Consider the following 22,961-nt stretch of genomic DNA (forward strand, 5'->3'; position numbering starts at 1 on the left):
CCCCCCCCCCCCCCCCCAGCGTGATCAAGCCCCCCAGAAAGTTACAATCTGCTCCAAATCCATCTGTATCGCCTCCCCAGCAAGTTACAAAGGGCCACCCTCTCTCACAGCTTCCTCAGCAAGTGCGGCGCCTGGAAGCGTCCCTCTCCTCCACACCACCTTTCTGGTGCCCGGGAAATGTCGAAGGTAAAGAGCACTGTCCCGGGCTCTGCAGAAGCCGCGATGGTGCTTCAGCAATAGGACGAGCCATTCGTCCAACAGCCGCAGCGGCAATAAAGAGCCAGGCAGCGGGACCTGCCCGCCCGGGACCCTCGGCTCACATTGCAACGTTCCATGCTTACCCCACAAGGAGATCGGGAGCCGATGAATGAAACCCAAGACTTGGGAGGCGCCGGGCGACAGGGACAGGACAGGACAACTCAACGTTCAGCCGCCCGCTCCGAACTAACACCGGCCCATTCGCCCCGGCTCGGGGATGATTCATGAAGGAACTTACGTCTTCTCAATACGGATATAATTACAGACGTTGGTGGTACAAGATGGATGATGAGGAGGATGTGGAAGCCATGCAGGTATCAGGAGGGCACCGCCTGTTGCCTTTGGGAAGGGGAGGGGTAAAAATGTTACGGGACAACCAACCGATCCAAGAAGACAAAGTTGTTCAAGGACAGATGCACCTCGGCTACCTCATGCCACGGATTTGACACAGACTGTCAGAGCAACCTCTGGTGAATCCATTTTTCGCCACCAGATGGAAGCCAGGGCTGGTTTAATCCCCCCGAGGTGGATTGAGGGGAGGGGGAGGGGGTGTTCCCCCTCCCCCTCCCTTCCCTACCCCTCCCCTCCCTTACCCCCCTTCCCCTCCCTCAACATTCCTGCCTCTCATCCGGCTTCAGGGGCTGAAGCCACAACGAGTTGGGTGCCAGTTGAACCAGTTCCATTCAAGGTCATGGAACGCCCGGCTTTCCCTCGGACAGGAACCGAGAGAGAGAGGTGAAGTCTAACTTGTCATCTGCAAAGCTCAGGGTGCAAACAGTAAATAAACAGCACTGATTCGCCTGGGGAATATATTGCACACAGGGTGCAGGACAACCCCGGCATCCCCAACCAGACCATGCAAATGCTGCTGACGTTCAGCCGGTCAAACTGGGTCCTTTATCGAGCGAATAGAACGAGCCAGGAGCCACGTTCCAGGCCTGAGCCCTTCCAGGCTGGAGCACACCGGTAAACACGCTGCTGGTGCACTTGGTGTCGCAGGGAGAGGCAACGTTCCGAGCTTCAGCCCCTCATCAGGGATGGGAAGGGGAGGACTGCACCGTGGAAGCAGCCCAGCTCTCCCTCAAGTGGGGGGGTGGGGGGGGGGCATGGGCGGCTTACCTGGTGGAGGGGATCCTGGTGGAAACAACGCGGGCACAAAGGAAGGGTCCGGAGGGAGCAATCTTACTGGCACGACTTCACCCCCACCCCCACCCCCCCGGGGGGCGGGACACTCACTGGGCTTCCCCTTCAGAGAACACGGCCCCCCCCCCCCCCGCCCTCCCTCGGGGGAGGGGGGAGAGGGGCTGGAAGGGACGGGGCGCCGGCAGCCCACATGCCTCGGTTACGGTGGCCGGGTGTTAATGCGAGGCCCAGGCTCGGCCGGCGCCCACCCTCACCGGGGTGTTGTGTGTGCGAGGTGTGGGGGGGGGGGGGGGCTGAATCCCGCTGCATGCAGGTGGTCGGAAAAACCCCCCCACCTGCCGACGCACCGCCACTCATCTCTATTCCCCCCCCCTTCCCCTTCCCCCAGTGACCTGCCGTCTCACGTGATCGGCCGGCCGGGCCCTGCCATTGGGAGGAAAGAGTCCCGCCTCCTTCCCTGGGCGCGATCCGGCGGACTGGGCGGGACCGGCGGCGGCGATAGGCTGCGGGGTGTGGATGGGCGTTGCTGTCTGACGCCACTGTTTCCATGACGTAGCGGCTGAGCCCCACCCTCGTTCAGCACCAGCTCCGCCTTCCCTTGGGCATCTTCACGTGAGCCCCTGCAGGATGATTGACAGCAGCGTGGGGTTTGCAGTCAATCTGCTCTCCATGAAAGTGAAACGAGTGGTGAACATTTGCAACTGATACAAAAACTTTTTAAGAGACTAAAACTATTTTGCTTTACTAGATTCAATCTCCAAAATACATTTGTTTGTTTATTGTACCTCGTGCAGTGAGAAGGTTCTGCAAGGAGATGAACTTATCTATAACATTCCTACAGTGGTGCAAAAAGCACAATTTTTAGAGTGAAACACGAAAGTCTGTGTAAAAGCACAATGCTGGGGAAACTCAGCAGGTCAGTGCATTTTATATTCGATTCCTTTACTGTCATATTACCATTTGCGGAGCAGAAACAGGCCATGTCGGCCTTTTGAGTCTCATGTCCTTCTACCTTGTCCTGGAGAAGCTTGTGTGGTCCTGAGACCCTGAGAGCGATGCCCTCTGGAACTCTCCTCCTGGTAGGGCCACCCATGGTGGTAAGGTCAAGGGTGAGGTCCCTGACAAAGAACAATCCCTCAACAGTGGAACAGGCAGACTAAGGTACTTTGAACTCAACGGCCGTGAAGGCGGACGAAGGCTGCATCAAATCCGTCCATTCCAATCGTCGTGGTTTTCGTGCCATCGTGACTAGTCGGTTGATTGGTGAAGTATCATGTGCTTCTTGGAGTGCAACATCAAGGACACGTTAAACAAATACACACACAGGTATCTTCACTCTCTGGAAAACGGGACAAAGTTCATCATCCTCAACAACGAGGGATAGACACCACCACGACCAATTGTCATGTAATAGAAACACACGCAACCCGTGTTTTGGGCTTGATCCCTTCAAGGCACAATTTTCAGAATAAAGAGTTTCAATGCAACAAAAGATCAACTGGAACCAAGCAATTGATGTTTAAGTTCAAGTTTATTATCATCTGATAGTATAAGTAAAACTAGACAATGCAGCGTTCTCCGGTCCTCAGTCCAAATACATGCAAACACGTGGACAAACGATTATTATGCATAGTATAAAATAGAGGGTTATGAGGTAGGAAGGGCTTTTTTGGGGGTAGGAATATAGGTCAGCACAAAATCGAGGGCTGAAGGGCCTGTACTGTGATGTGGTGTTCACAAAGTCACAAGATATCGAAGCAGAGGGAGGCCCAACGAGTCTGCTCCGCCATTCTAATCATGAGCTGATCCATCCATCCACTCTGCCCCACTCCTTGCTTTCTCTCCATAATCCTTGATGCCCGGACTAATCAAATACCTGTCAATCTCTGCCTTAAATACACCTTGCTTCCACAGCTGCCTGTGGCAACAAATTCCACAGACTCACAACCCTCTGACTAAAGAATTTTTTTCTGCATTCTATGCAGTCCATACGGAGCGGAAGTGACCTGTGCAACCTTGAAGCGGTCATTTTGTTGTGGGGTTCACTTAGGTCCCTGATAGCAACAGAGAAGGAATGGTCTTTGTTGGTTTATGGTTTCAAACCCTTGAGCCTTCTTTCTCCACAATGGAGAAGGGAGAAGAGAGTGTGTCTGGGTTGTGTTGTGTCATTCAGTATGTTGGCTTCCTGGATGTAAATCCAGGCAACTTCATTATTGTACTGAGCTAATGTTTTCTCCATTCTTGCTGTGTTCCTTCAGAATAGACCAATTACTCGTCAATATCCCATAAATGTTTTTGCCAATGTGTGGATCTTTTGGGAATGCAATATCTTGACCACCTCAATCTGCCCTGTTTTCTGGAATTTTCATCTCCCAAGAAAATCAGGAAACATTTTCCTTCCTGTTTGGCATCCCTAACAATACATGGCACAAAGTTTGCAAAGGAAAACTTTTCAAATCACAATGAATATTTTCAAAAAAAAATTTACTTTTATCTTGAGAAAACAAATGTTTTAATGAATACTGCCTCTCACCAACTAAATACAAATGTGAATGTTTTCTATTATGTGTAAAACTAATCATGAACGATGTGCTGTCTGTGAATTATATTCTATTAGGGTAATAGTTTGACTGTACAGAAACAGGTCCTTCGACCCCCATCTTTTCTATAATGACAAATTTGCTTCCTACCCTCTCTAAATCTCTTTTAAATGTTACAACGATCCCTGCTACTGCTTCCTCAGACAGTTCCATACACCCACCACCCTCTGTGTGTGAAAGGTGGCCCCCAGGTCCCTATCAAATCTTTCCTCCCTCATTTTAAATCTACGCCCTCTACTTTTAGATTCTCTTACCCTGTGTAGAAGATGATCATTAGATTTTTAAATTTCATAAATGCAAAAATTATTTTTAACATTCAAAATTGTTTAAAAATATATAGAAGTTTAGGGGAGACATCAGGGGTAAGTTTTTTACATAGTGTGTTGTGGGAGCCTGGAATGCCTTGCCAGGGGTGGTGGTGGAGGCTGGGACAGTAGGGGCATTAAAGAGACTCTTATACAAGCACATGGATGGAAGAAAAATAGAGGGTTACGAGGTAGGGAGAATTTTTTAGGTATATATAGGTTGGCACAACATCGTTTGCCAAAGGGCCTGTTCTGTGCTGTATCGCTCTATGTTCTAAACACATTAAAGAGGTTTAAATAATTTAAACATAAATATTCAGTGGGTTGAGCACCATGTGTGGAGGGAAAGGAATTGTTGATATTTCTGGTTGAGACTGTACTAGGACTGTAAGGGGAGAGAGAAGGTACCCAGTGGTTTCTCTACATCAGAGAGACTGGGCACAGACTGGGAGTTCACTTCGCTGAGCACCTTTGCTTGGTCCGTACCAGTGACAGGGACCTCCCAGCGGCCAACCATTTCAGTTCTTTGACCTACTCCCATACTCTCATGTCTGTCCACGGCCACATGAGCCAAGACGACCCGTAAATTGGAGGAACAACACCTAATTTTCCGTCTGGGCACTCTCCAGCCGGATGGGATTAACACTAAGTCTCTGGATTCTGCTAGCCTTCTCTCCATTCTTCCTCCCTTCCCTTTCCTCTTGTCATCTTTCCCTCAGCCATCCACCCCCCTTCCCTCTCTATTCCAGAACCTTCCCTCTTCCCCCTGCTTCCCCCAGCTCTTTTCTCCGCTTGGCAGCTTAGTCCGTGGAGAAGCAGAAAAGCTGCAGATGCTGGAATTGTGAGCAAACAGTGAGATACAGGAGGAAGATAACGGGTCAGGTTGCATCCCAGGGTAGAAATGATCAGTCAATGTTTCTCGACAAAATGTTGACTGGCCATTTCTCTCCGGATACTAACTAACCTTAGTCTGTAGAGTAAATCTATCCTGTTCCAAGCAAGTACTTATGAATTGTGTCAAGTCAAATAAAAATGTTTATCTACAAAGGCACAGGAGCAACATAGGACTGACATATCACTTGCATGGTACCTTGGGACCATCTTGTCTGCCAACTTGGCAGAGTGAATGGAATTCAATGGTGTGTTGAAATGACTTCTCTAATGACTTGGTGATTCATTCTTCATTGCACACAGGATTTTGTTGTTAATTACTAAAATACTATCTCTGCAGCATTAAGAAATAGAATATAATAAACTTTGTGGAAGAGATGGCAATAACAGGTGCAGATGAGAAATAATTTTTGCATTGTACAGGATTTCTGTTCTATCGTTAACTGAATCCTAAAACAGATCATCTTGAATTTTGGGGGGAGCTGAGGGAGAGTACAAACTGAATTCAGAATCATTGCTATAATGAGAAAAATATGACAGGGGAATCTTCTTACCTGACCCAACCAGTGAAGTGAATCTTGCTATTGAGAGTAAACAAAATCTATTTTTATTGTTTAATGCATTTTTGTGGTTCAGAGCCATAAAGATTTCACGCCTGCGGTCAGTAAACGATGATGACGATGTTTCACTTTATTGTCATTCTACCAGTAAACCAGCCAATGAAATACAATCAGCCTTGACCGGCAGTTAAAAAATAGTATCATGTATGTGACAATAAAACATGCAATTAAAACCAACAACAACACTACCACCAACTGTTAGAAAGGACTGATGTGGCGATGTGTGCAGAACCACTCAGGGCCTTGATTCAGTGTTGAACATAGTCCCAGCTTCGTTAAAAAAAAGCTCTTTTTGATCGAAAGCTCCTGTAACATCTGCCCGATGAGAGAAGAGTGAGTGGTCTGTGATTTGGGTGTGTTGCATCTTTGATCATGTTTCTCGCCCTGCCCAGACATCGTACCCTATAGATGTTTTTGATGGTAGGCCATTGGATCCCAATAATCCATTGGGCAGTTTTCACTACCCGCTGGAGTGCCTTGTGATCTTGTGCAATACAATTCCCGGACCACACGAAATACCAGATGTTAGCTCGCTCTCCATTGTGCATCTGTAGAAGTCCAACCGTATCCTGGGACTTCCTCATGTTCCTCAAAAAATAAAGACCCTGTTGGGCCTTTTTAATCAGAATTGAAGAATTCAAGGACCAAGTGGGATCTTCAGAGATACAGACACCAAGGGATTTAAAGCTCCACCACCACTCCATAAATTTGGACCTGAGTGTGGCTTCTGCCACACCTGAAGTCCATGATGATCTCCTTGGTCTTCTGAATATTAAGTTGTTATCAGCACACCACAAGGCCAGGTGTTGAACCTCACTCCTACAGGCCATTTCATTATCTCCTTTAATCAGGCCTACCACAGTGGTGTCATCTGCAAACTCGAAAGAATACAAAAACTTGAGTACTAAAGAAAGATCAAAATCAGAAGAGTTTTCAATATTCCGCAGTTTTCAAAAGCATTGAAAACATATCACAAATGCACAAACATTCATGTTTACATCCAGAACGGCCTTTAGCAAATGCTATCCTCTTGTTATCAAGGAGCATCAGGTAGCTACAGAAATATAATTTCCTGGTTCACCTTATCCCTCACTCTATCATTATGAAACCAGCAGGATGAACCCTGGTCCAGGGAGAGGAATGGCAGGGCATACTGGGAGCTCAACAAATAAAATGATAAGGACCCAGCCTCTAGTGAAGTTCTAGTAATACTTAAGAACCTCATCAACGTCCAGGGCGAAATGGCCACCGATCCTCCACCCTTCATAATCGCTCCCTCCACCGCAAGCTGCGTTTGATCATTGCATATTCATCTCGGCTACTCCAACAGCACATTTCAGGCTTGAGGCCATTACCACCTAGAAGGCCATCACTTCCTGCCACCTTCCCCTCTATAACGTTTGCCATCCTGGTTTGGAAATGGACTGCAGTTCCTTCACATCACTTGGTATAAATCCTGAAACTCTCACCCATAGAGCTTTGAAAGCATATCTTCCTCATCAGTTTAAAGAGATGGCCATGTCTGGAAAGAGCTGTTAGAGGAAACTATGGAAGCAAGCACCGTTTTGATGACATTTGGACTCTTGACATACATATTTATATTTACATTTTAAAACTTAGACATACAGCACTGTTACAGGCCAACGGAGTCAGAATTTATCATCACGAACAAGTCATGAAGTTTGGTGTTTCACGGCAGCGTCATCCTTGTACATTCATTTTATACCATCTTACTACATCACTGTAAGAAAAAATAATATCAAAAATTGTGAACGAGAAGTAAGGCTGTGTCTTTAGTTCATAAAATTATTGATTATTCTGAAATCTGATGGCTGCAGGGAACAAGCTGTCCTTGTGCTGTTGAGTGCCCGTCTTCAGGCTCCTGTACCTTTTCCCTGATGGTAGCAGAGTGGGTGGTAGGGGTGGTAGAGGATAGAGGCTGCTTTCTTAAGACACCTCCTCATGTAGATGTTCTTGATGGAGCGAAGTCTGGTGCCTATGATGTTGCAGACCCACTTAACATCCCTCTGCAGTTTATTATTGCCTTGAGAGTAGGTGCCTCCATACCAGACAGTAATGAAACCAGCCAGAATGCTCTCCATGGTACGCCTGTAGAAGTTTACAAGAGTTTTCGGTGATGTACCAAATCTCCTCAGATGCGTAACAAAGTATAGCCGCTGGAGAGCCTTCTTTGCGATTGCATCAACATGATGGCTCCAGGACAGATCCTCGGAGATGTTGACATCCAGGAAGTTGAAGTTCTAGACCCTCTCAACTAAGCACTAAATGAAGACTCAGAAGTTGAGAGGACTCAGTAGATGAGGATAAGTCAGTGCGCCCAATTTACACCCCATTTTAACCTACACCCCCAGTACATTTCGAAGGGTGGGTGAAAACCGGAACCCCTGAGGAAAACCCATGCAGTCATGGGGAGAACGTACAAACACCTTACAGACAGCATAGGATTTGAAACCAAGTCTGGTCCCGATCACTAGCGCTGTAAAGGCATTGCCCTAACTGCTTCACCAACCGTCCCACCCATTTACGCCAACTACTGCATCTGTTTGGAAAGAGCTCTGAAAGATATGGACAAAATGCAGGCAAATGGGACTGACCCAGAATGCTAACTTGGTCAGCATGGACAAGTTGGGCCAAATGGCCTGTTACATTCTGTCTGATTGATGACCCCATGACAATTAACCTATCAGCACAGCATTGGAGTGTGGGAGGAAATGAAAGCCTGCAGGCACACTAACATGTAAAATTCCACCAGGTCAGTAACAAACCCAGGTCTATGGAACAACTTGCTGCAAACCCACTACCTGTTCACCACCTACTTGGCAGAATTAGAAGGTACTGTGAGGACAGCTGATCTACTGAAGCTAGACAATGGAGAGGTTAAAACAAAACTGAGTACGACAAACTTCGAGCAAAGCAAATTTGGAGAACCAATCAAGTTTATAGCCATACTGCTGGAAGTGGAGTTATTAGAAGGGAGTCCAGGACATGGTTACTACCAACTGTGCTGGACCTCAACAAACAAGGTTGATAACAGTAGCACAGCACTTTGTCCAGTGTGAAAGTAACTAAAATACTCCCTCACCAGAGTCCTGCTGATGTGATTAATTTTTCAAACTCTGCATCTGGTTTTGAATTTCAACAGCTAATTGATGGGTAAATATTTCATATTAATTGCACTTAACAACTTCCAACCTTCAGTCCACAGGCCTGGAGACATTTTATATACATAGACAACCGAAAAATTTCAACTTTGTACTGATATTCCATTGCTCCCTGGGCCACACATGTAGATCCAAGCATTCCATCTCTTCAATGACACATTACTTCATCCTGGAGGAAAAGCAGATCCACAATCTGTTCCTCGTCCCCCTTGCTCCATTCTGTCTACATTTAAGTTTTAAAAAAATACCTGCCTAAAATAATCACTGAGCTATTGTAGACAGGCAGGAGACTGCAGATGCTGGAATCTAGAGTTAGCAAACAATCTGCTGGAAGAACTCAGTGAGTCGAGTGGAAGAAAAGGAATGGTCACCGTTTCAGGCTGCAGCTCTTCATCAAGCTTTCAGTCCAAAAACTTGAACATTCTTCTTCCCCACAGAAGCTGCTTGACCTGCTGAGGGAACTCAGCAGATCGATTTTTGGATGGATTGTAATAATTAGTTTCACTCCCAACATTGAAGCTTATTGAAGACAAGGTGAAAAGAATTGGAGTGAGAATGTTTGAGGCGAGTAAAAATGCACAGAACTCCTGGAGGAACTCAGCTGGTTTCGCGATACTGGCCGAGTTCCTCCAGCATTTCTGTGCGTTTTTACTACAATCTCAGCATTGGCAGACTTTTGTGCTTCACTGTGTTTGAGGAGAGCGTTGGGACGACGTTGCACTCTTTTATTAACGCCAATCTGTGTTTGAGATTGGGTCAGTTGTGGATCCATTGATCTAGATTCTAACTTGCAAGCCACCCGAAATCAGAGGTAAGAAAGGGTGGTGAAACTACTATTGAACACATTTACCATATGTAAATGTCATGACCTTTCCTGGTTGACCCTGTTCTCATTGCCGGCTCGTGACTCTTTCCCCTTTCTTCCCCATAAAGGCCGTCATGCCACAAGCCTGCCCCCAGTTCAAGTCGGGGTCAGTGTGAGTGACCAACACAGGGATGTTGTCCATCTCTTGCAAATAAAAGCCTTCAGTTTTGGCCACTTCAGTCTTTGTGTAATTGATCGTGCATCAGAAAGAGATAAACTTCTGCAAGCATTTACATTTGAAAAGGCTGTTTCATAGTCAAAAGTTTTAGTGAGGCCAAAGAAGGCCATTTATTGGGGCTACTGCTGTTCCTTGAGTTCCTCTTGGGGTCGAAGGGTGAAATCCATGTCCCCTGAGTCTCAAGATCAGCCATTCTCAAAGGGAGCCAACCGGCAACCCCTGGGGGCCACAGCATATTTAAAGGGGCCCATGAACTGAAATTATCAAAGAAGCCCCCTTATCTTTGACTTAATCATCTCACTCATTTAAATGGAAAATCGTATCCATACTGCATCGCAAGAAACATCCCAGTATCTATCTTCATAATGGAAATGTAACCTTTTAAATGCCTTTTGTGTGCTCTAAAAGTTCCACAAGTCATCATACTTCACATTTTCTGAGAATCGTAGAATACACTGGTTGAGTGATGTATTGCAGCCATTCTCAATGGGGGGCTCTATGCATCTCTTCCCCTCCCCCAGGGGCCACAGCACATTTAAGTAAAGGCATTTTGTTTTCAACTTGCATAAAAATATTTTTTTATGTAGGCAGTAAGGGAGAAGTAGGGAAAGCTTGACTGCTTCACAGAGAAGGGGAGCCAGAAACTTTGAGCAGAGTCCTGCGTGTGGGGAGGTGGGGCTGAAAATACAGTACACCAGCCATTCTCAAAGAGGGCCATGGACTGAATCATCAAATATTATTTATGTTTTTTCTGTAGTCAGTAGAAGTACAGTAGAAACCAACTAAACTTGACTGCTTCACTGGGAAGGAGGCCCATAAACTTCAAGCAGAATCCTAAGGGGACCATAGTCAATGAATAGAACCCACACTCCAGTTTGGGTAACTGCCCTACAGCCACTGAAAGGATGGAGGTGAGGAAGACTCTGGCGATGACTTTCCCTGTGGCAGGAAATATGGAGGCCCTCCTTGCTGTCACCACAATCAAATTTTCTGCTTTCTCGAAGGTGGGCATAATTGTGAGTCTCTGTGGTTCAACTCCTGTTCACCATTGATGAAATTTGTCACTAAAGTTCATCTCCACCAAGTTTTCTTTTACATTAAAGTTTTTTTTAACAAGACAGCATGACACAAGCCCCTTCTTCCCGTTCAAACCTATGTAGCCCAATTACACCCAACTGTAATAGTGTCAGGCGAACTACTAATACCAGGATGAATGAAGTTTTAACTCCATGGTTTATGTCTTGTAGATTTTAAAGATTAAGAAATCTTTTCATCCAGGATCTGACTGCATTTTGTGACTTCACCTGCAAATGGTTGCTGGCAAGAGGTTTGCTCTCAGTACCACACCGTTCAAAAGAGGAATCAAATTTTTCATTGTCATTTTTGATTTGCTCTGGGGGCACCTGATTTTTATTTTTATTAGAGTTCCACAAAATTGATTAATTTTGGTTTGTCAAAATGCCAAAATGTCATTTCTGTCACTTGTTCAGTTGCTCAGTTACCTTTGAGAAAAGGCCACCCACCTGAGTTTAATATTTAGTTGAGAGAGTGCAGCACGATAATAGGCCTTTCCGGCCCACATCGCCCAAACACACCCCTGTGACCAATTAACCTTCTAACCCTGTATGTCTTTGGGAGGTGGCAGGAAACCGGAGCACCCGGAGGAAACTCACACAGGACATGTCCAAATTTTTTACAGGCAGCCATGGATTCGAACCTGCTAAGCTAAACGTGGCAACCTAAGAAGGGGTGGGGTAGGGGATGAAGGTTGGGGAGCACAAAATTAGTGGAAACTTTGGCACAACTGAATTTAGTAGCTCGATCAATGCAAAATGGTCAGCTCACATTTAGTACTGTTCTGTTTTAACCTAGTGGCTTTTTGGCACAAATTGCTGGGCCATTAGTAAGGGCAGTTACTTGCTAATCACACATGCGCCAGAATGGCTAAAGGTAGCAGATTCTCTTCTGTCAGAGACTTTAATGAACTGGATGGATTTTGATGAAAATCTGTTAATTTCATGATCACCTTCAGTATTATTTCCATTTTAAAAAATCTTCTTTATTGGAGAACACCCCCCCCCCCCCCCACTTGAGAAGGAGAAGCAGAGGAGAAGACCCTATCAGACGGTGACCACGGTGGTGGATATGCAAGGGGCTTTGTGGCTGAAGAACACACGGGCAGTGGTGGGCTGGGACTCGGGGAGAGGAACCCGCATAGGCTGCGGGCTGCTGGCAACTGGGATTCACACCATGCTGCGGACCGCTGGAGACTGACTCGAGATTGGCTGAAGAGGTACCGTAACCAGAGTGCAAGAGGGAGCTAAGGGCACTGAAAGTTTCCAGCTCACGTCAGAGGTTCGGATCTGGAGCTCGAGCTGCTGATGGTTTGGACCGGACTCTGTATGGCTGCGGAGACTGCAGCAGCTCCAGAGGTGAATCCACTGACACTCGGTGACTCGGCGGTGGGGGGGTTGGGGCGGTGGGGGGGAGACAGGGGCTCAAACTCTGACTGTAAGAGGCGCTTCTGGCAGTTTCTGCTGATGGCGAATCTGTCTGCCTTATGGTAGACTAAAGTACATTCCGTGTGATATTGCACTGTTTTTATTACATGACAATAAATGAATTTTGAATCTTATTGATTGAACTGTACTTAGAATTCACTTTTATGCCAATATCTCATTAATTTGTATGTGCAAGAGAAAGCATTCTGGGAACAATAAAAGTAATGTACTGATACAATTTCTAGACGATTCATGTTGGAATAATTCCCACAGAATGTCAGCTGATGTATCTTTCCACAAGTGAAATTGTTTTATTGTCTTGAAACTTTACTGCTCTGAATTCAGCTCTGTATGGTTCTACCATTTCCTCTGTGATAGAGTTTATGTTCCCTTACACTCAAAGCTTATAATTTAATTACTACTTGTTGGCAGCAGTGATCTTTATCAACAAGCATGTTACTTGAGTTTGCTAAAAATCCACGAGAATAGTCATTTATTTTAGTACTGTGAGTCACTATTTCTCTCAGAAAAACAAATGCCACTTCGAACTTAAGGTAGAGTTGGGTAGCACATTGCTTTATAGATTGCTGGGGTAATTTGTTTAATTTTTTAGATTCCTTTTGAGAATATGGCGTTGATATTTTTTCCCGCAGGGTTTATATTTTTTTTTCCAGTTTCCTTCCTCAAAGGTCAGGGGATGTTTGAGTTTGAATTTATTTTAAGGAATGCATTTAGATGCTTGACAAGCCTTGGGGTGAAATGTTCCTGAGGGTAGATGGGGATGCAGAGTTGATGTCACAATCAGATCAGCCATCAACTTCTTTCTCTTTCTTACTGTAAGGGGTGCTGGGCAACACTAATGGCAACTCTGTCTGCATTATGAGACAGGCAGAAGGCAATTTCTTGTAGGGCTGCATGTCCAATACTAGTACATATGAAAGACGCACGTTGGTCTGCCCAAAACCTGTCGCTCTTCCAGCACACTGAAATGTCGGTGTGAATGCTGACGACTCGCTCAATCTAGGCTGCAGGAGGACGTGCTGAGGGATGCACTGATGCTTGGTGCAGCCAACCCATGGGCACTTGGGGGGGGGGGGTGGGGGGGGAAGGACCACAGGCTAGAGTCCTCCCATTACCAGCCACTGAGGGGCTGAGACCGAGGGGAAGCGCCTCAACCAACGATGGGGGCGTGGGGGGGGGGGGAGGGAATGACAAGGTGCCACATTGGTGGCAACGGTGTATTGAGAGAACAAATGTAACATTGATGCGAACGTATGGATGTGACCGACACTACAAATGTAAAAAGTCTTGAACAGTTTTCTTGTTTGTAAATAATTTATTGTGAATAAAGTATATTTTTGGAAAAAATTAGATGACAATAAAGGAATCTTGAATGGTGGAGATGCCTTTGGAGTCCTATTCCTGCTCTTAAGTTTTATGTTCCTCTCTAAAGTTAAAAAAAAAGGAATTAACAGTTTTAAATGTTGTATATTCATTCTGGGGATGTGGGTTCTGCCAGCAAGGTTAACATTTACTACAATTATGAACCAGAGCAGGGTATGTAGTGACGGCTCCTTGACTTCAAAGAAAAATTAAATACTTGTTAAAGTCAGGATGAAATGTGGACTCTAGAAGTTTTGACATTCCCATGCATCTGCTCTCCTTGCCCTTTCAAGAAGCAAGTTGAGATGATTTTGCACCATATGGTAAGAACATTCAGAAACTATGGCTCATTCACACTTGTCTTCTTACCAGGCAGGCGATTTGTGAACTGCACAAGCACGTGAGAAAGATGGCCAAATCATTCGCTTGTCCCTCTGGCAGTTCGTTCCATGTACCCTCTCCTGTCCAAAAAATGGTGCCTCTCAGATCATCTTTAAATCTTTGCCCTCTCACCCTATGGCATCAGAAGTGGCAAACCTAACTGAGTCCATCATGGGCATCAACCTCCCATCCACTGTAGACATCTACATGAAGTGTTATATCATCAAGGACTCTCATCACCCAGGCCATGACCTATTCTCGCTGCTCCCTTCAGATAGAAGGTACAGGAGCCTGAAAACCAGCACCCTGATATGCCATCAATAAGAGTTCAGAAAAGTGAATGGAATAATAGTTGGCTTTTATTAACAGACTCAATGATACCTTTGTCTGCCCTGTGGGACACTGAGCACCATCCGTTATACCAGCTAGGCACACACTCCTACAGCAGTAGCCAAGTACATCCATTTGAGTGACAGTCAGTAATAGTACATACACTAACCCTAATCATAAACCACCCCAGGACCAGAGATCTGTCTGCCCTATTGCAACGTGAGTAGCTTTATGCACTTGCTACAACTGAATATTTAAATGTTTAAATTTTTTCAATTGTAATTTTAAATTTAAACATAGAGCACGGTAACAGGCCCTTCTAGCCCATGAGCCTGTGCCACCCAACTACACTCAATTGACCTAGAACCCCGCATGTTTTTTGAAGGGTGGGAGGAAACTGGAGCACCCAGAGAAAGCCCAAGCAGACATGAGGAGAATGTACAAACTCTTTACAGAGAGCACCGGATTTGAACCCTGGTTGCTGGTACTGTAATAGTGTTGAGCTCACCACTGTGCTAACTATTCCTCCCCTACTCTAACTGTGTCTCCCCTACTCTAACCATGTCTCCCCTGCTCTAACCATGTCTCCCCTGCTCTAACCGTGTCTCTCCTACTCTAACTGTCTCCCCTACTCTAACTGTGTCTCCTGAACTCTAACCATGTCTCCACTACTCTAACCATGTCTCCCCTATTCTAACTGTGTCTTCCCTGCTCTGTGACTCCCCTACTCTAAACGTGTCTCTCCTGCTCTGTGTCTCCCCTACTCTAACTGTGTCTCCCCTATACTATCTGTGTCTCCCCTACTCTAAATGTGTCTCCCCTGCTCTAACCATGTCTCCCCTACACTAACTGTGTCTCCCCTGCTCTAATCATGACTCCCCTGCTCTAACCGAGTCTCCCCTGCTCTAACCGTGCTGCCCTTTGTCCATTTATCCATTTTTAATTTTTTTTTTCTCATGTGACAATTTATACTTATTGTTTTTAGTGCTTTTTACATATTTGTGCAACTTCCGTACATTCATACATTGTACTTGTGTGTATGACAGTATGCATTGTCTATTTTTGTCTGTGAGAAACTGTGAACATTTACCTTATCTATGCATCTCATTATTTTGTGTACCTCTTTACTTTTCCCCTTCTACATTCCAGGGAGAGAAGTCTCAGGCCTATCCAACATTTTCTTATAACTCAAGATCTCAAGTCTCAGCCTGTCCAAACTCTCCCTTATAACTCGTGACGATGGAAGGTTGGACATTCATGAAGGTGTTGGAGACTGATTGAGCAGTTCCATATTCAATGTCCTGGGCCTATGCCTTGCATTGAATTGATAATTTTAGACATACAGCATGGTAACAGGCCCTTCTGCCCACATGCCACCCAATTATACCCAGTTAACCTACAACCCCACTTCGTTCCATGCAAACACGGGGATCGAACATATAAATTCCTTACAGAGAGCAGCGGATTGAAGTGTCAATTTATGTTCTGAACTACTAGTCAGGCATGGGCCTGCACTCAGAATTGGGGGTGCCGCCAGAGTTGCTGCAACAGCAGCGCTGCCGCTGATGAGAGCCTGCAGAGAGCGGAGACACCACACTGCTCCGAAAAATTTAACCGCTCAGTCCTAATGAAGTGGCTTTTTACAGGTGTTAAATTAAAATCCCGTAGCTATGGGCCTGTGCTCGGCAGCGGCTATGAGGGGTTGCAGACTCCAGGGTACCAGAAACGGGGAGAATGTTCCCCGCTGGGAAGGAGAAGCAGAGGAAATGACCCTATAGGATGGTGACCACAGTGGCGGGCCAGCGTGAGGCTCAGCGCTGAGAGACCCACACAGGCTACAGGCTGTTGGCGAAGTGTTCCACACAGACTGTGGGCTGCTAGAGACTGGCTTATGGGAACCAGGTAGTGGAGAGGGTGCTGAGGGCAAGAAGGGCCCCCAAAGGGCTTCGGGCACTGGAGGCTTCCTGATTGTGTTGGAGATTTGGATCTGGAGCTTAGGTGCAGAGGCTGTGGGAGCACTGGAGGCGAATCCACGGGCACTCACTGTCTCTGAAGGGATTCGCTTTTGCTTTTCTTTCTCTCTCACCGTAAGGGGCTCCGGGTGACATTAATGGCGGCTCTTTGTCTGCCTTATGGCCGACAGAAGACAATTTTGTGTAATATTACATTCTGTACTATTACATGACAATAAAGGAATCTTGAAGCTTTAATAATTCAGAGGTGAGTGATAATTAGAATGAGTTTATTGTGCAATATACACACGCAGCGAGTGTGCCAGCAGCTCAATATTCAGATTTAGAACTGTTTCAAGGTTGCATCTATTCTCCTAACATTGCAAAGTTTGACACTGAATATCATCCAAACTGCCAAGTAGGACAGTGACAAAATGGAAGAAGCAGAAGAATGAGATTTGAAGAACTGATATGAATTAGCTCACAATGAACAAAATATTCACAAAACCAAAATAGGGCCAAAATGTAAATGTTTTGTTCAGGAAGAACTAATCCCTCTCCGCAACCATCAATTTTCCATCACACAATGACAACTAATGGGCCATTACTTGGAAAGTTATTCATCCACTAAATTCCCATATCACATGAAAAGGAATGTGATTTTCCACTGTGTGTCAAGCTTTGTTCCTGTGTGTGCACATTGTATCACGTTACAATGGAACTTGCAAAGATTTACAGCATCTGGTGTGATAGGCTGCTTTTAAAACAGAAAGATTAAAGCAAATGAGAACTTTTGCAGGTCTGAAAAGGAAGATTGAAAATGTCTGAGGAAGAAACCACCAGTTCTTAAAGTGGGACACATGAAGACTGTGAACTTGAATGGAGCACCGCACTGGTGGTCAAGAGGGGCATCTCTTTTGCTTATCTTTCGTATCTTGAACACAACCCAGTCCTCATCAAAGGGTCAGCAGAGGAGAACTTCAAATTTCTCGGTGTTAACATCCCTGAAAATCAATTCTATGGCCATCATGTTTTTTTTTTTTTTTTTTTTAAATTTTTTTATTTTTCACACCATAAATCACATTAGCCATGATATACACAATTTCTTTTTCACACATATACAGTGACTTTTTCTCCCCCCCCCCTTTCCTCCCAAACCACCCCCCCACCCCCCCTCTCATCCATTTTAGGTATACAATCTAGGTTGCATTAATCCAGTCAGACAATGTTGTCATTCAACAAAATTACACCAGAAATTCTACTGAGTCCATTCTTTTCTTTCCTTCTCCTTCCATCAACTTAGGTAATGTTTGTCCCCGGTAGGTTTTCGCTATTGTATTTAATGTAAGGCTCCTATACTTGTTCGAATATTTCAATATTATTTCTTAACCAATATGTTATTTTTTCTAATGGAATACATTTATTCATTTAAATTTGGTAGTTTCTTCCTTTTAATTTGGTTATGTATTCCATTAATATTTAAAGACATATAGTTCAGCGTAGCCCTTTTATATTTTGTTTATCTTCTCTTTCCGTTTTTCCATCATTACCTTTCCTCCTTTTCCATTTCTGTTTTCTTATTTTCAACTCTTTATAAGACAACATTCCTACAACATCCAACATTTTCCTTATTCTCCTATTTCTATCTTATTTATTCCCAATCTCCCATTCACCTCCTGAGTTGTCCTTTATCCCTTGTCGGACAACCACATCTCCCCTCTCCATTTGGATTTGCGAATCCACTCGCAAGCGTCAACTGATTTTGCAGTGACCGCTATTTCCCCCCACCCCGCCTCCCCCAGAAAAGATTTCACTTTTCATATGTCACAAAGGTCACTCTTTTAATTCCCTCCTTATTCTCTCTATTCCATTACCTTCCCTTATTAATTCTTGTCTATACTATCTATATTTTCCTCTAAGTACAGATACATTCACGTATGCTCCTTGTCTCTATTCACTCTTATACCTCTTTACCCGCATACATATCAATCGTGATCATTTTTACTCTCATTACCCGTCTTCATCCCTCAGTCTATTTTTGTCTTTACCCACATACATATCAATTGTGATCATCTTAACTCTCATTACCCGTCTTCCTCCCTCAGTCTATTTTTGTAATTGTTCTGCAAATTTTCGTGCTTCTTCTGGATCCGAGAATAGTCTGTTTTGTTGTCCTGGAATAAATATTTTCAATACCGCTGGATGCTTTAGTATAAATTTATACCCTTTCTTCCATAAAATCGCCTTTGCTGTATTGAACTCTTTTCTCTTCTTTAGGAGTTCAAAACTTATATCTGGATAAATGAAGATTTTTTGCCCTTTATACTCCAGTGGTTTGTTGCCCTCTCTTACTTTTTCCATTGTCTTCTCCAGTACCTTTTCTCTTGTAGTATATCTTAGGAATTTTACTACAATAGATCTTGGTTTTTGTTGTGGTTGTGGTTTAGAGGCCAATACTCTATGTGCCCTTTCTATTTCCAATTCTTGCTGTAGTTCTGGACATCCTAGGGTCTTAGGGATCCACTCTTTTATAAACTCCCTCATATTCTTGCCTTCTTCATCTTCCTTAAGGCCCACTATCTTTATGTTATTTCTTCTGTTATGGTTTTCCATTGTATCTATTTTTTGAGCTAGTAGTTCTTGTGTCTCTTTAGTTTTTTTATTAGATTTCTCCAATTTCTTTTTTAAGTCTTCTACCTCCATTTCTGCTGCTACTGCCCGCTCTTCCATCTTGTCCATTTTCTTTCCCATTTCTGTTAAGGTCATCTCCATTTTAATTATTTTCTCCTCTGTGTTGTTTATTCTTTTTCTTAAATCCTTAAATTCCTGTGTTTGCCATTCTTTAAATGATTCCATGTATCCTCTAATAAGAGCAAGTATATCCTTTACCTTGCCTCTCTTTTCTTCTTCTATTTCACCATACTCTTCCTCTTCTTCTTCCTCTGGGTTGACCATCTGTTGTTTCTTTGTTGCCCTTTCCTCCTCTTCTATCTTGTTTCTATTGTCTTCTGTGGTCTCTTCTTGCTGCAGGTGTTCTGCAGCTGTCGTTGCCGGCTGTGGAGATCGACTCCCCAGCTGGTCCCCCCTCCCGTCGGTGCGTTTTTTTTCATTCGCATCGCGCATGCGCGAAACTTCGCGCATGCGCGGTTGCGCACTTTTACTCGGCTCTGCGAGCCATTTTTGTAGTCCATTATTTACCGACCTGAGGGAGCGGGTTTCTCTCTCCGCAGCGGGCCTCTTCGGACAGGTAAGGCCTTCACCTTTTTCCTCCTTTGTCTTCTCTTCCTCTCTTCTTACCGTTGCTTTCGACTTTTCTTTTTTTGTCGCCATCTTCTTTCCACCTTTATACTCACTTTTCTGTAACTTTTATTTCTGTGCCTTTGTGTTTTCTCTTGTTTTTCCCGACTTTTCTGGAGAGGGCTGGAGTTCACCGTCCGGCCACTACTCCATCGCGTGACTCCTCCCTATGGCCATCATGTTGATGCAATCATGAAGAAGGCTTGCCAGTGGTTGTACTTTGTGAAGAGTTTGAAGAGATTTGGTCGGTCATCAAAAACTCTTGCAAATTTCTATGGCTGCACAGGTACACGACCCTTTTTCCGGAACCATTGGGAGACAGTGTGTTCTGAATTTTGGATTTTTCCGCATTTCAGAAAGCCCACCCGAGTTGTGCTGCCGTATCCAACCTCACCCCCTTCCAGTCGCCCAGCCGCCTCCCCCAACCACGGTCCCTTGGCTGCCTCCTCAACCGCCGGTTCCTCGGCCACCTGGACATCTCCCCCAACTGCGGTCCCTCGGCTGTCTCCCTCAACCATGGTTCCTCGGTCATCTGGCCACCTCCTCCAACCGCGGTCCCTCGGCTGTCTCTCCCGACCGCCGGTCACTTGGCCGCCCGGCCGCCTCCCCCAACCACGGTCCCTCGGCTGTCTCCCCCAACCGTAGACCCTCGGCCGCCCGGCCGCCTCCCCCCGACCGCCCAGCAGTCTCCCCTGGCTGTCTCCCCTGGCTGCCTCCCCCAACCGCCCGGCAGTCTCCCCCAACCGCCAGTCCCTCGGCCGCTTCCCCCGACCACCGGTCCTTCAGCCTCTCGGCAGTCTCCCCTGGCCGTTGGTCCCTCGTCAGTCTCTCCCGACCGCCGGTCCCTCAGCCGCCTCCCCCGACCGCCAGTCCCCACTTGCTGGAATTTGGAGCTTTCCAGATTTTAGGTGTCTGGATAAAGGATCGTGTAACTGTACCATGGAGAGCATTCTGACTGGTGGCATCCCTGTCTGGTACGGAGGCGCCAATGCACAGGACAGGAAAAGGCTGCAGAGGGTTGTTAACTTGGCCAACGCTATCATGGACACCAGTCTCCATTCATTTAAGGACATCTTTAAAAGGTGGCGTCTCATGAAAGCAGCCTCTATCATCAAGGACCTTCACCACCCAGACTATGCCCTCTTCTCACTGGAAGGAGGTACAGGAGCCTGAAGACAAACACCTATTTTACAAAAATAGTTTCTTCCCCTCCGCCATGAGATTTCTGAAAGGGTGATGAACCTATGGACACTACTCACTTGTTTCTCTTTTTGCACTAATTATATATTTCTAAGTATAGTATTTTTGAAACCATAATTTATTGCAATTTTGCATCTGTAATGCACAATAATGCTGCCACAAAACAACAAATTTCCTGGCATGTTGTGTGTAGGGAAGAGTATCAGTTTCAGAGAGATGAGACTGGACACAAGTGTTACAACCAAAGGTAACTTTAATTAACACACAGGAGACAAACAGGGCAGAACGATAATTACTATGTTACTAAACAACTACTTAGAGACATACACGTCGGACCCATGTTGGAGTCCGGAACCTATACTATACATGCTCACGCACTTGAGAACACACTCTACAGACAGGGACTTTCACTACACTCCCGGTTCTCTGCACCGACTCGAGTGCGGCTCTCTGCAAGCACTAATCTATTGCAATACTATGGCTCAGCTTCAGGGTAGTGCACACCTTACCCACAGGTCACAGTAGTGACCTGGCATGGAATGGTCTGGGGCTTGGACCTCAAGGCAGACAGAAAGAATGTGCTGTGTGTTGATGTTATATACAGTTCTGATCTGGAAGTCTAGCCAATAGTGACCCTAGGTAATTTAAACAACCCAATGGCAACATACGCACTAATAGGTGGCCGGAGTCCAACCTTGATTGACAGGTGATGTGACTTCTGAATAAGTTTCAGTTGGGGAGGCCACGTGACCACCTGCAAAACACACATTCCAGACAGGCAGGGAGGCCACATGTTTCTCCATAATCTACATATAGAACCAGAGAACAATACAGCACAGAAACAGGCCCTTCATCCCTTCTAGTCTATGCCAAACTATTATTCTGCCTAGTCCCATTGAGCTGCACCTAGTCCATATCCATCCATATCCTTCCCATCCATGTGCCTGTCCAAATTCTTCTTAAATGTTAAAACTGAGCCCACATTCACCACTTCAGCTGGCAGCTCGTTCCCCTCTCCCACCTCTCTCTGTGTGAAGAAGTTCCCCCTCATGTCCCCCTAAACTATTCCCCTTTCACCTTAACCCATGTCCTCAACACATGTTCATAACAATAAACCTGATTCTGATTCTGGACTGGTTGTGCTTTTTTGTGTCTCTTTACAGGGCAAACACATTTTGTGCATTTTGTGTAAAGAACAATAAATGGAACCTTAAAACATGATAACGGGTTCCAACCTGAAATGTTGGCTGACCATTTCTACACATGGATGCTGCCTGACCCACCGAGTCTGTTCAGCTGTTTGCTTAACAAGAGGTGATTGTTGGGGACTGAGAAATAGATGGAATGAACAGGAGGCTATATGATGGCAGAGGCTGTGGGAGCGCAGGAGTCAAATCAACAGATACTCCGTGTCTCTGAAGATACTCCCTTTCCTTTTCTTTCTCTTATTGATGGAGCCCTGGGCTAGTGGCGCCTTTCTCTGCGTGCCTTTATGTCAAACAAAAGCTGGCACATTTGTGTAGTTATGTGCATGACAATAAAGGAATCAGACGAAGCACATTTACCTCGACCCTAACATCTACTCCTGGGCAGTGAAGTTCCTCGACAGCGATATTTTTTGACTAGACAAGGTTTCTCACTTGGCCCATTAGATAATGGGCCATCAGTTTCTGGGACATCCAGATTTCTTTGCCCTGCTTGCTCATGGAAGATGGAAGGGGTAAGGACTACATATGTGGGCTCTAAGCAACCAGCAAAAAAAAAAGAAAATAAATAGGTAAAAATATGGAAATTTGAAATTGGCACACCTTGCCATTAGTTCACCAATCACACAACATGCAATCTCAAGCAAGCAGAAAATTCACTTATTTGGCT

General features: G+C 45.3%; 1 protein-coding gene across 10 annotated transcripts in view; it reads right to left on the bottom strand.

Annotated features, from left to right (window-relative positions):
- Window positions 1-1,916, bottom strand: part of LOC138746223 (plasma membrane calcium-transporting ATPase 1-like) — a 90,173-nt gene extending 88,257 nt beyond the window's left edge. For 2 of the 10 annotated variants that reach the window (XM_069904276.1, XM_069904278.1), the window contains exons 1-2: window positions 1,794-1,916; window positions 342-597 (exon numbers count right to left, since the gene is read on the bottom strand). The gene's annotated coding sequence lies outside the window, so the exon portion shown is untranslated. Of the gene's footprint in view, window positions 1-341; window positions 598-639; window positions 760-1,377; window positions 1,772-1,793 lie in introns of those variants that run through there. The other 8 variants (XM_069904277.1, XM_069904280.1, XM_069904279.1 and 5 more) reach the window with 8 other exon arrangements.
- Between the last annotated feature and the right edge of the window lie 21,045 nt (window positions 1,917-22,961).

The sequence above is a fragment of the Narcine bancroftii genome, chromosome 11, assembly GCF_036971445.1.
Source record: "Narcine bancroftii isolate sNarBan1 chromosome 11, sNarBan1.hap1, whole genome shotgun sequence".
Classification (NCBI taxonomy): Eukaryota; Metazoa; Chordata; class Chondrichthyes; order Torpediniformes; family Narcinidae; genus Narcine; species Narcine bancroftii.